Source organism: Macrobrachium nipponense, chromosome 19, assembly GCF_015104395.2.
Source record: "Macrobrachium nipponense isolate FS-2020 chromosome 19, ASM1510439v2, whole genome shotgun sequence".
Taxonomy (NCBI): Eukaryota; Metazoa; Arthropoda; class Malacostraca; order Decapoda; family Palaemonidae; genus Macrobrachium; species Macrobrachium nipponense.
Genome location: NC_061088.1, coordinates 22,675,375 through 22,689,212, shown reverse-complemented (window position 1 = coordinate 22,689,212; position 13,838 = coordinate 22,675,375). Strand labels below are relative to the sequence as shown.

General features: G+C 31.7%; 1 protein-coding gene and 1 long non-coding RNA gene across 2 annotated transcripts in view; one reads left to right on the top strand and one right to left on the bottom strand.

The window, feature by feature from the left end:
* Positions 1–13,459, top strand: part of LOC135215013 (uncharacterized) — a 25,292-nt gene extending 11,833 nt beyond the window's left edge. Inside the window, exons 2-3 of the long non-coding RNA XR_010314540.1 lie at positions 447–729; positions 9,956–13,459. This is a non-coding gene — a long non-coding RNA (uncharacterized LOC135215013). The remainder of the gene's footprint in view (positions 1–446; positions 730–9,955) is intronic.
* LOC135214996 (uncharacterized) overlaps positions 1–13,838 on the bottom strand; it is a 262,394-nt gene that overhangs the window by 233,621 nt on the left and 14,935 nt on the right. The window lies entirely within an intron of this gene.

Below are 13,838 nucleotides of genomic sequence, written 5' to 3'. Positions count from 1 at the left end.
TCTGAATAGTCAGGCATAGTCTCTACACAATAATTCCTTCTGTACAAATCAGACAGCATTGAATATGCTCCTCCAGATGTGCTTTTTTATATTTTTAAAGTCTTGAAGTCTGCTCAAGGGTGGTTTGTTAAGCCCACAAGGGCCTATCACGCTGGAATTGTAGTATGTACAGCAGATGGGTAAGATATTCTGCCAGATTTAAAACTTTTTCTTATTCAAAGGCCATCTGGCATAGCCATGGAAGTGAGACTGTGCTTTGATTCTAGTCTTTTCGTTAATTTTGTAAACTTATTGAGATTCTAGTCTTTTCGTTGATTTTGTAAAACTTATGAGTAATTTAGAGTCATGAATTTATTTTGACCTACAAAACTTGTAAGAATTGGTATTTATAAGTTGTATGGATCCCAGTTTGTTTACTCCTCTGAGACACTATATTTTTTTTTCAGATGTTTTAAAGATGTTACGGGATTTGACCTCAATATTAGTTGGAGGGTCACGAGGACTCCCCCCTACACTCGCATTTCTCTTCAAGTTAGCTTGGGCTTCACGTGTTCGTTTACCTTTACTAATTGCAGTAGGATTTATGGTTACGAACATTCATTTACGTTTAGAAATAAATGTTAATATTGAAGTAGGAGAAGATGAGCCACCTCCTGAACAACAACCTCAAAACCAGCAGCAGCAGCTGCAGAGTCAACATGATGCGTAGTCATAATGAGCTTTAAACAGGTAAGAATTATTATTATTTGTGTTGAGCATTTGGACATAATATCAGTTATTCTTGTTCGTATAAGGTATGCCCTTTTTTACAAATATTAAATTTATTGTCTGTGTATTTTAGATGAAATAAGTTTTGGGTATTTTATGATCCTTTTGTTATTTAGGCATAATTTATAAATTTACTTCAGAATGGCCAAATATTGTCATGGTTGTTGGTTAAATAAGTTGGCATTACTAGGTGAATGGTTCATATTAATTTTGTTAGCAATATTTTTAGAATATCTTACCCATCTGCTGTCACTGTTGTGGCCTTAATTTAAGAGATACAGGCCAGGAAGTGATGCATTGGAGATTATGAAGATACGTAGAATCATATATTTAATGATGATATGAATGAGAAAATTAGGAAAATAGTCTCTCTATTATTTAGCTCCTGAAGCCTCTTTTGATTTCATACTAATAAGTACATGGCATTAAACTATCTTTAACGCCAGCTGGTGATAGAAGTACATTTGTGCTTGAAACTGAATTTTAATTTTACTTGTAATGTACTTCAATTCATGCTGGCTTGGTGTGAGGTAATGAATAATTCCTTTGAATTGCCTGTTGCTAAGTACTGTAGAATATACCGTACAAAACTCTAGTGCTTGGGGTATGATCCCCACTCACACTTTTACCTTAATATTACTAATCCAGCTGAAGGCGCATTTGGTTTTTTGTAGTGTTTATCTCGTTGAAATGCCACCTTCATTATTTTTCATTTTGTAAAGTCTATAGCAATTGTTCTTTTTTCAATAATTTTACACAAAATTCTGGTGTTCTAGATGTAAGATCTATCTGACCAAGGTAGGAACAAACCAGACTCAAGTGTGTCAAGGCAGAAGAACAAGCAGAAACTGGTATTAAAAACCATTATACAACAGCATTCAAACAAACAAGGACATTATATTGGTTTGGTGGCTTATTCTGAGATTCAAAAACAATGAATGAATTGACACCAAGGCCAACAAAATAAAATATATAAATTAATTACAGAGTCAAAAGGGTATCCTTGAGTAGGTATTTCCAGAACAATGAATGAGTCAGATGAAGAATATATATATATATATATATATATATATATTAATATATATATATATATATATATATATATATATATATATATATATATATATATATGTGTGTGTGTGTGTGTGTGCGTGTGTGCGTGCGTGCATGCATGCATGTATGATGTATGTATGTATGTATGTATGTGTATATATATATATAGATATATATATATATATATATATATATATATATATATAGTGTGTATGTATGTTTATGTATGTATGTATCGTATGTATAGATATATAATATATAATATATATAATATATATATATAATATATATTTATTTTTTTTTTTTTTTTTTTGTTACTAATAGATCCCACAAAAAGCAGTGGCTGGAATTAAAGATGTAAACTACAGAGAAGGTAAAGTCACCCTACAGTCAATTAGAGAAGTAGAAAAGTCAAAAGGACTGACAGACCATGAAGAGTAGACATTGAGAAACAAAAATACTTGGCATGGAAGGAAAGAACAGAATCTTCCATGTAGAGCACAAGTTTAAGGTATTGGTAGAGGACTCCTTTCTGATGGTGTCTATGATAAGGAAGAAGAGACAGGGCAGGTTGGACATTTTGGACAGGATTATATCGGCTATTACTACACCTGTGTCTAGAAATAATAAGAGGTTATCCAGTACATTGGTGAGGTTTCAACAGAAAAGTACTAATTTCTTACCAGATGAAAGAGGAGCTAGCTAAGATTCAAAGGACAACTGCCGTGAGAAGCAGAAAATACCTAAGGTCTGTAAGTTATGTTTAAGCGGGCCTACTACATCAAAGAATCATAATCCTACTGGGTGAAGTAGTCACTTTGCTCTGAAGTGAAGATATCATCTGCATGACAGAGTATTGGTCTGATTACAGACATTTAAAAAGCCTAATTGCATATTTGGTCCAGGAGTTGGAGTTTTTGTCCATGTAATATCTATAAAGTAAGTTTTTCATTGGCTGTGTTGTAGCAACAGTTGTAATAATTGCTATTACTCCATAAAAATGATCAAAATTGAAAGAACTAAAGAAACTATGTACAGTTACTAATAGTGAAATAAAGTTAAGGGTAAAAGGTAGACAAATTTAGAGCCATTACCAACAAAGTACCAAAATAAAGGGCAGAAGTAAAGCATATGTATGTATGTAAATACTTTTTCAACTATTACTCTTAGGTATTGTGAACACAAAGGGAAAGAAAGAAATTGACTGACTTATGTCAACTGGTCATCTCTTCCAAGTGCTAACTAGTTAGCTTCTCAAAGGCCAGTTAAGTGAACAACAATGAAAACAAAAAGCAACTTCCTTTGTAAAAAGTATACATATTAGATTATGCAACAAAAAAAAGTGTGCACTGTAACTACGTAATGGGTTTTGTCATAGGAAAAACCTATTACTTGGTGGCCACTATGAGACCTCAAGTGTTACTGAATAAGGTTCTTAGACTCCTGTCATCCCCTCATTTCAGTGGGCCCAATACCGCTAAAACTCATATGCTCCAAAAGGCAGTCTTCTTGACCACTTTGGTATCAGGAGTGTATTTAGTGTACTGAACTCTCTTAGACAGGGACAATGTTTCATCACTCACACTTAGTTGTCATTTACTTTTGTTTCATGGCCAAGAATCAGGACCAGGACCTTTTAAGAAGGAAAATCCCCTTCTCTGATAAGAGAACTCAGTATTTTGTGTAAAACATTATGCCTGGTTCAAGCACTCAAGGGTTACCAGATGTCACGGCAAACATCCCAGATGGTCCTATTTTTTCCTACACCTTAGCCCAAACAAACCACTCTCTCTCTCTATAGGTAGAGTTATTTTAGTGTCCCTCATTAAAAAGGCAGACCCTCACTACTTTCCTAAGTTGCATGATTACTTCATTAACTTCAGAAATGTTTCTTTTGAAGAAGTCTCAGAGCTTAAGGGGTTGTTATTAGGGGCAGTATTCCTGAAATGGGGAAGGCACAGTAATCTTGCAGCCAGACCCAACTTAATTAGGTAAGTCACCTTATATCCACAAGGGATAATACATATATAGGTTTGTATGTTTCCTGTTTTTTAATGCCAAACCCTAATGGGTATCCAGAGTAAAGAAAGTTTTTGATAACTTCTGACCTTACCTGGATTAAAAATTCCTGAAAAGCAAAAACTTGTGACTACCTTTAGGAAAGTTACCATAGAATAACAAAATACAAATACAGTGGGCCCCCTGTATTCGCATTCTCCAGATTCGCCGACTCACACATGTGCGGATTTCTCTCTGGACCATATCTACCCATTATTCGCTGGAAATTTGCTTATTCGCGATATTTTTTTATGAGAAATATCCACATATTCCTGGTTTTTTTTATCAATTTCATAATAAAATGCACATTTTGTGATAAAACTATTAAAAAAACCCAGGTATGAACATTTTTAAGTGGGTTTTTCATGAATTTTACCTAACAAAATAGCCTTTTTCAAGTGTTTTTATAGAGGTTCCAACTATTCGCAGGTTCTAGCTATTAGTGGGTGGGTCTGGTACGCATCCCCTGGGAATACAGGGGGACCACTGTATAGGTTCTTGTGTTGTTTCCTATTCTTTATTGCCAAACCCCAGTGGATATCCGGAATAAAAAATATTGCCAAACCCCAGTGGATATCCGGAATAAAAAAATGCAGTTGACAACCTGTAAATATACTGGATCAAAATTTCCTGAAACACTATTACTGTATACCTTGAAGGTGGTGAACCTGCTGAGATATTGCAGTGAAGGCACAATAATTCGGCAGCCAGACTCAACATTATTTGGTAAGTCACCTTAGAACCACAAGGAATATACAGACAGTATACGTAAAGGTTCTTGTGTTGTTTCCTGTTCTTTCTTGCCAAACCCTAGTAGGTATTTGGAATAAAATAAATAGTTGATAACCTGTGACTATACTTCGGACCAGAAAAAATTGATCTGGTCTGTTTTGTGATGAACAGCGGTTACTCTGTCAAAAAACAGATTTCGACTTGGGAGAAACTTATTTTTGGTAGCTGCTGTGGGTCTTCAAAGCTGCCCATTTCCCCTTATGAAAAAGCATGAGACTAAGTAAACATTCATCTTGCACAGACTAGGTAAACATTCATCTTGCACATACCTGGTGTTTTGTAATGAAGATAGCCAACATACACGGTTGTCACATCTTTCTGAGTAGGATAAAGAAAACACTTGTCATTGTACCATCTAGCACTATTCAGGCCAAGACCATCTATAAAAGAATTCTTTGAGATTGGTTGGTCTGTCTTACGCGTCGAACATCGTAAAAAATCCTAAGAAAACCTTACTTTTAATGCTTTGGGTGTATTGAAAACTATGTAAACTGCATTCTTATGGCATTTTTCATCAAAAAAACCTTCAAATATTGATTATTTTGCATTTTTGGTGTCATATTTCATCTCCCAAATGAGTGTTGTAGGCATCGTAACCCTGGAACATGCGTCGTAACCCCGGAACATGCGTCGTAACGTCGTAAGCCGACACCGTCGTAAGCCGACCCCCTCGTAACCCGGGGACTGCCTGTATATATATAACTATATATATATATATATATATATATATATATATATATAATATATATATAATATATATATTTTAAATGGAAAAACAATCAGTAACAGGTGCTGGAAAGCAGTGTAAAGAAATCACTTGGAAAACAGTGATAGTGCTGTCAGCAGGATCAATAAAAAGTGGTGAGACATCATGAATGAATACTGTAATATATATATATATATATATATATATATATATATATATATATATATAGTATATATATATATATATAGGTATTAGATATATATATATATATATATATATATATATATATATATATATATATATATATATATATATATATATATATATATATATATATATATATATATATATATCATATGTATATATATATATATATATATATATATATATATATATATATATATATATATATATATATATACTATATATATATATATATATATATATATATAATATATATTACAGTATTTCAATTCATGATGTCTCACCACTTTTTATGATCCTGCTGACAGCACTATCACCGTTTTCCAAGTGATTTCTTTACACTGCTTTCCAGCACCTGTTACTGATTGTTTTTCCATTTAAAATTAATTAAAAACTCTCATTTAGAACTCTAGTAAGTGATAGAACAGCAAAGCCTATACAGTGGACCCCCGTATTCGCATTCTCCGGATTAGCGAACTCACACATTGCAGATTCTCTTGGGAACGTTTCCCGTGAATGTGTGAATTTTCGCGGAAAATTCACACATTCGTGGTATTTTTTGTATGAGAATATCCACAAATTCCTGGTTTTTTTTTATCAATTTCATCACAAAATGCGCTTTTTGTGATAAATCTATTAAGAAAACCAAGTATAAACATTTTTAGTGGGTTTTCCTTGAGTTTTAACTAACAAAATAGGCTGTTTTTAGCATTTTTATAGGGGTTCCAACTATTTGCGGCTTTATATATATATATATAGTGGTCCCCGTATTCGCGGGGGATCGTACCAGACCCCCCGTGAATAGTTAGAATCCGCGAAGTGTTTGGGGAACCCCTATAAAAATGCCAAAAAAAACAACCTATTTTGTTAGTTAAAACTCAAGAAAAACCCAAAAATGAAAAATTTCCCCTACATGGTGTTTTTTAATAGTTTTTATCACAAAAATGATTATGATGAAATTCATCAAAAAAACCCAGGAATTTGTGGATTTATCATAAAAAAAATACCACGAATGCACGAATTTTCCGTGAATAATGCAGTGAAACGTTCCCGAGAGAAATCCGCAAATGTGTGAGTCTCGCAATCTGGAGAACGCGAATACGGAGGTCCACTATATATATATATATATATATATATATATATATATATATATTATATATATATATATATATATATATATATATATATATATATATATATATATATATATAATATATATATATAGTATCTATATATATATATATATATATATATATATATATATATATATATATATATATATATATATATATATATATATATATATATATATTATGTATACATTATATATATATATATATATTATATATACATTATATATACATTATATATATATATATATATATATATATATATATATATATATATATATATATATATATATATATATATATATATATATATATAAAACATACACAAACACACCTTAGTAAAGGGTCTGAACAGGACTGAAAATACTCTGCTATCTCGCTTTTTCATTCTTTCCTTTGTGGCAAAAACCTTTATTTATATATATATATATACACATACAAAGTGGGCCCCCGTATTCGTGTTCTCCAGATTCGCAGATTCACTGATTCGCGGATTTTTCTCTGGACCATATCTACCCATTATTTGCGGTGAATTTGCCTATTCCCGGGATTTTCCGACTAATAATCACTAATTAGTGTATTTTGATGTTATTTTCATGCCTAAATACATTTTTATGATACAAAAATGATTTACTAATTTTAAAGTATTAATATTGATCAATACTGTATTAGTAAGTTTAATAAGATTAAATGATATCACAATAACACATAATTCTTTCTCTCTCTCTCTCTCTCTCTCTCTTACAGAGATGTATGCTTTTTGTATGATAAGTGATTCACTAATTTTCAAATATTAATATTAATGTAAAGAGCAATCACTTCAATAAAGAAAATACTACAGTGAATTAGTAAGATTTTAGTTTATAAATTTTAAAAATTATGTAAGAATGAAGGAAATCCCAATCTTCAGGCATATTTCTTTCGAACTGCAGGACTCTCTCTCTCTCTCTCTCTCTCCTCTGCTCTCTCTACTCTCTCTCTCTCTCTCTCTCTCTCTCTCTACTGAGATGAGAGATTTTTATGGTACAACGTATGTATTATAAGTTTATTAATATTTTCAATATGATGAATAAAATGATAATAATAATAATAATAATAATAATAATATAATAATATAATATAAACTGTAATTACAAAAATCATATGTGAAAGGTATTTTACAAATACTACGATAATCTTTCCATTTCTCTCTCTCTCTCTCTCTCTCTCTCTTTACAGAGATGTATGTTTTTGGGATGATGATTTACTAATTTTCAAATATCAATATTATGTAAACAGCAATAATATGAAATTCATTAAAGAAATACTAAAGTGAATTAGCCAGATTTTAGTGTATAAATAAAAAGAATTATGTAAGAATGAAAGAAATGCATTTTACCCCGCATCTTTCTCTTTGAACTCCAGTAGCCAGCTGAGTTGGCTGGGTCCAACAACTGTCAGAAGTCAGGAGGGGGGGTGTTTGTGTTGCCATATCTCAGCATCATGAAATTCTCTCTTCTCTCTCTCTCTCTCTCTCTCTCTCTTCTTCTCTCTCTCTCTCTCTCTCTCTCTCTTACTGAGATGAGAAAATTTCTATATGGTACATGTGTATGTTTATTAATATTTTTGCATAATAATAATAGTAATATAACTAAATTCAAAATTCATATGTGATAGTATTTTATAAAGAAGTACAAATAATCTATCCTAAATTTCACTCTTTTAAATAAGGATAACCCTCTCTCTCTCTCTCTCTCTCTCTCTCTCTCTCTCTCTTCTTGCCACACAAGATACTAGTATGTCCTAGTGGTAACTCTGTTTGTCTGGAAGTGTATGTACAAGTATATCTTTAAGGACATTACTACATTTTATGGTAAAATAACAATATACGGTACTAGTTTACAAATAAATAATTTAGGTTTAATGAAGAAACAAACTAACAATAAACCTTATTCTCTCTCTCTCTCCTCTGCTCCATCTCTCTCCTCTCTCTCGTCTCTCTCTTCTTGCTCTCTCTACTCTCAATCTCTCTCTCTCACGTATGTTTATTTTTTTGTAGTGTAAATAAATGATTTACCCTATACTAATTTCAAATATTAATAAGATTAATTAAAAGTGGCAATTCCCCAGTCTTTTTATCCACTTGGAGGAAGGTGGGCTGGGGAGTAAATGACAGTTTGATATACGAATTGGCGGAGGGGAGGAAGGAGTCTAGGAGTCCTTCCATCTCTCTCTCTCTCTCTTCTCCATCTCTTTCTCATCTCTCTCTCTCTCTCTCTCCATTATTATTCTCTCTGTCTCAGAAATAATTCATAATTTCACTCTTGATGGTCAGATATATGATGTTGCCATTCATTGGTCTCTCTCTCTCTCTCTCTCTCTCTCTCTCTCTCTCTCTCTCTCTCTCTCTCTCTCTCTCTCTCTCTCTGTTATTTGCTGTAGGTGTATATTTTTAATGGTAAAATGTTTAAGATGACTTTGAAATGATATTAATAATATAACCTCAAAGATTATTGCAGTAATAGGTTAGTAATTTTAAGTATATTTGAAGTAGGATGTTATTAAAGGTATACATTTGGTATCTGAACTTTCAAGATAGGCAGTTGTAAGCATTTTTAGTGGTGGTTTTAACTATTCGTGGGTTTCAACTATTCACGGGTGTCTGGTACAACATCCCCCGCGAATACGGGGGAACACTGATGTATATATGTATATATATATATATATATATATATATATATATATATATATATATATATATATATATATATATATATTAAATGTGATTGATTTTGTGTAAAGTATTATCAATTACAAAATAAAAGAGTTATTACAAGAGCTTTCTTGATAACAGCTAGCCAGAAAGAATATCTGTTAGTGTTAAACAAACTTATCAATAAGATATAGTAACTAATTAACTGCACGGCTAGAAAAGCAGGTTTGATTAAACAAAAAGGTAAAGTATGAAAGAGAAACTAGAAATATTTTAATGTTTTGAAATGCAATTAATATTTTTTGTGGCAATCCTGTAGGAAGATCGAAAGTTATAGGAAATTCCAAGCTGATAACCACTGGTTGGTTAGGTATGTTCAGTACTGCTACTGCTGCTCTTCTGTTTGGTAGACACATGACTGCGAATCTGAAACATCTTCAAACCATGAACGTGGGCTGTATATTATGTAATTTGATAGAGTATTTTATTAATTTTTTTTAAATGAGTGTTTTACATGAAAATTTATGATAGGTTTCATATTTTTCTTTTCAGAAACAAAATACTCCATGTGGAGATGTTACATCTTATTTCATGAACTGATCTAAGTGACCTTCAATTTGATCTTACTCAGTGCCCAGTTAAGTGGAATATCTGTTTGAAAGCTCTACCTTCATTATAGGCTAATTTTTTTTTATTGTTATTTAAGGTAATAATTTTATTAGTGTTCCTAACCATCTGTAACCCTTGTTATGAGAAAATGGTACTATTTATGAATTTTGTTAGTATTTTGCTCACAATACAAACCTTTGCTTTGCATCAGCCTTTAAGAGTTTGACCTGAGATAGTATTGTGTTGTTTCATGATTTCAAATTGTTGCAAAACTACTTGCACTTTGGTATAGTACATAAAGAGTTTGTGAAGACTGGTGGCATGTGACAAACTACAACTGTCAATGGGTTACTGCAGTTTAATTTATTCCACATCATCATCTTATTCCAATATTCACAGTTCCTTACACAGTATCATGGTGACACTTATTTCTTTTCAGTACTTCACTCTTTACTAATAGTATTTTGTTAGGCTCTGTAAGATAGTAAATTATAAATATTCTGTTAGATGATGCATAGCGGGGATAAAGCAGGTCATGTAGCTTCCTCCTACTCCACTATTGGTTGATACCTGTTGCCACCAATTGTTTGTTATTTTTAACCGGACTTTAGCTACCACCAGAGAATTTATCCCTACATTAAGATCAAAGATTTGTTCGTTATGAAAAATACAAATTGATTTAAAATTTTTCATATTGATAGCTTTTTGTATTTCATTAATTCCAGTTTCATTTTCAGTTGTTTATAGGTCCAAGTAGTTTGGTGCCACAAAGTTAAGCATACTTTAATGAGTGCATGTTCTTATTCTTCTTTTCCTGTCCTTTCATAAAATTCTTATGTAACCAATGCTACAGCATTGTCTGTGCATTGTAAGGAGGATATAGCAAATTTGCACACTCATCTACAGATGTTTATGCTAGTGACTCATCGTTATGGTTTTAGTCATTTATCATATTTTTTTTTTGTCCTAGCTCTTGAAGCTTGATGTGCAGTCTTATCCAAATATTCAGTGCATAATTAGTTGCCATCCAAGAGCATAATAGCCCAGCTTAGTTATTGGAGATGTGAGTAACTGACTTAGTTAAGCCTTTGACTTTCATTATAACTTATTATTGAAAGATTGGAGGACTCATTTAGTCTGTTTTATTTAGTGAGTGTATCCAACATGACAACACTGATTTATTATCATAAGAACAGCAATATGTCAGATGTCACTTTTCAGGATAAAAAAAAAAAAGAGGAAAGTTATCAGTTAGTAACAACTTTAACAAGGAAGTAATCTGGGGAAACCAATGTGGGATTTATTATTACTATATTAAGTACAAGTACACATATATTTAGAGGAAAATAGTTGTTACAGCCGTAGTTTTAATGGTACACGTATTACATACCAGGCAAGTAATTTTTCAAGCACCCATGGAATGTCCAGACCAGACAGATTGTCAAATCAAGTTATTCTTTGTAATGGTTTTTCTAGTAACTTTTTTGTATGTTCCTGGAGGAACTTCTCTTCTGTAGTAGATATGGGCACCTTTCAGGTAAAATTGTGATGTGTTTGTTCAGGTTGGTATTGTGAAACTTTGAAGGCTGATTCCTTTATCAGTTTCTTAATTTTCTATTTGAAACAACTTGATAAGTATAATATATGTAATTATTTTTAATAATTCCATTGTATACTATTGGTTTTACATAAGCTCCTAACTGTTCATTAACTTGGAATGATGTAAATTTGTTGTGGAAAATGTCCTTTGTTGTATAGATCTTTACATATTACCATGTAATTGCGGTTATCTGCAATGGCTTAATCAGAAGCCTTCCAATTTATTATTAATTAATGGCCAGATCTTCCAGAGCCATTGCAATAACTTTTCTGTTTTTTTTTTCATACCTTAATCTATTATCCAGGAGTATTCTCACTCCTATGCTTCTCATGACTTGTAATAAAGTTGAAGTCTTGTGAAAGTGTGCCTGTCACTGTGATTTTTTTTTACGTCTTTCTGTTTCTTAAGATATATGCACACTTTTTGTGCTTCTTAAGGTGTACTGGCACTACCACTTTAACTGGCTTGAGTTTTGCAACCTTCCTACAAATAGTATGTGGAATTTGTCAAGATAGGGTCAAGGAGTTATATGGTCAATCATTTCGCTTTTGAATATGCAAGTTATATGTTCTCATCCATTTGTCTTTAACTTCTTCCGTTTAAGGAGAAAGTCTGTATTTATCTGAGAAAATGTGTTTATATCTTTGGTTTAATGTGTTTTTTCATGGAGCTTTATCTTCATTTGAACTATTTTTCCAATTAACGTATGTTTGTCTTCTTCTGCTGTATGGTATGCATGTAAAAAATGGCCTCTAGTGGCTCATGAATAGTATTTATGAATAAGTTTGGAGTCTAGTCATGACATGCTTTGATATCTTTTGTCAGAATTAAAGGCTTATGTAAAACAGTGGTTTATGTGCCATGAAATTTTTTTATTAAACGAATGTAGATTGGTTATTTGTCTTTAAAGTTTGCACTATGCTTTAGTATTCTAGGAACCATTGATTTAGAAGTGTCATAAGCGAATATAGATTTTCCAACTAACAATTATTAATGTATGACAACTATAATAGTAGCTAACCATTTTTATATGGACAATTGATTGGTGATATTTTTTAAATTTTGCTCAGCCAATAAATATCTTATACAGAAATGCCCTTTCTGCTATAGGCCATTGCTACCATCATGTTGAAAGGTCCACAGTAGAATTTAGGTGGTAAAATATTCTCATTTTGTATTAGAGCTAATTCTCCTGAAAGTAGCATTTCCCTATTTGGAAAGGAATAAAGTATTTGATCTTTTCTTCTCGTTTTGAAACTCAGGAATATATTGTTTGTAAGGAACAATAAGATTGCCTTAATTTATTCTGCTATTTGTTAATTTTTAAGTTGAAATTTAATTAGCCTTTTGGTGTCCCAGTTAATTTCCACTCTGTGACTCTGGGAACTGCATTCGTAATAGTCTGAATTTGTAAACTACTATTTTTAAATTATTTTTAAATCTCTACAGTAACATTTTCATTTTCAATTTTTAGGTAAAGTTATTTAATGTCTTATTTTACTTAAGGTTTTTAAGAGTAGGTTTTGGAATAATCCCCAAACTAATTGCTGTTAATGACTACTTATTAACTATGACAAATTTTTTACATTTTATCCTAGAGTGGAGGTTCAGTACAAGTGACTAATGTAGATCACTGATCACGAATGTATTTTCTACACTTCTGACCTGGTTTTTTTTTTTTTTTAACCTCAAGGAGGTCTGTTTGTGTAAGTGTGGGAATAGGAACTCCTGGCACTTAACCATTCTGTGGAAATGATAATTTAGTGTAATTTGTTCCAGTTTTTAATTATTATAACTTGTGGAAATTATTGTTAAGTTAGTTGTAAAAATATACAAAATGAAATTGCTATTATATTATTATTATTTTATCATAATCATATTTGTCATATTTTTTGTCTATATGAAAGATAAACATCTAAGTTTAATTTTGCCACAATGTTCACTACTTATGGATGACTTGTGGTACCAAATACCATTTCACGTTTCAGTGAATTGCAACTTACAGTAGAGTATATTCCACTACTTACAGAAAAATTCTCCATTGTATATGGAATTATGTTATGACCCTGTTTATAGTGATGTATGTGGTCCTGTACTGAAGACCAGGTATTGGGGTTAGAACTGTAAATTTCACAAGATTTCATTTCCTCGTGCATTCACTGTAATTTTTTATGTAAAGAAAATATTTGTACTGTGAAAGTAAAACCCAGGGTAGTGATGAACTAT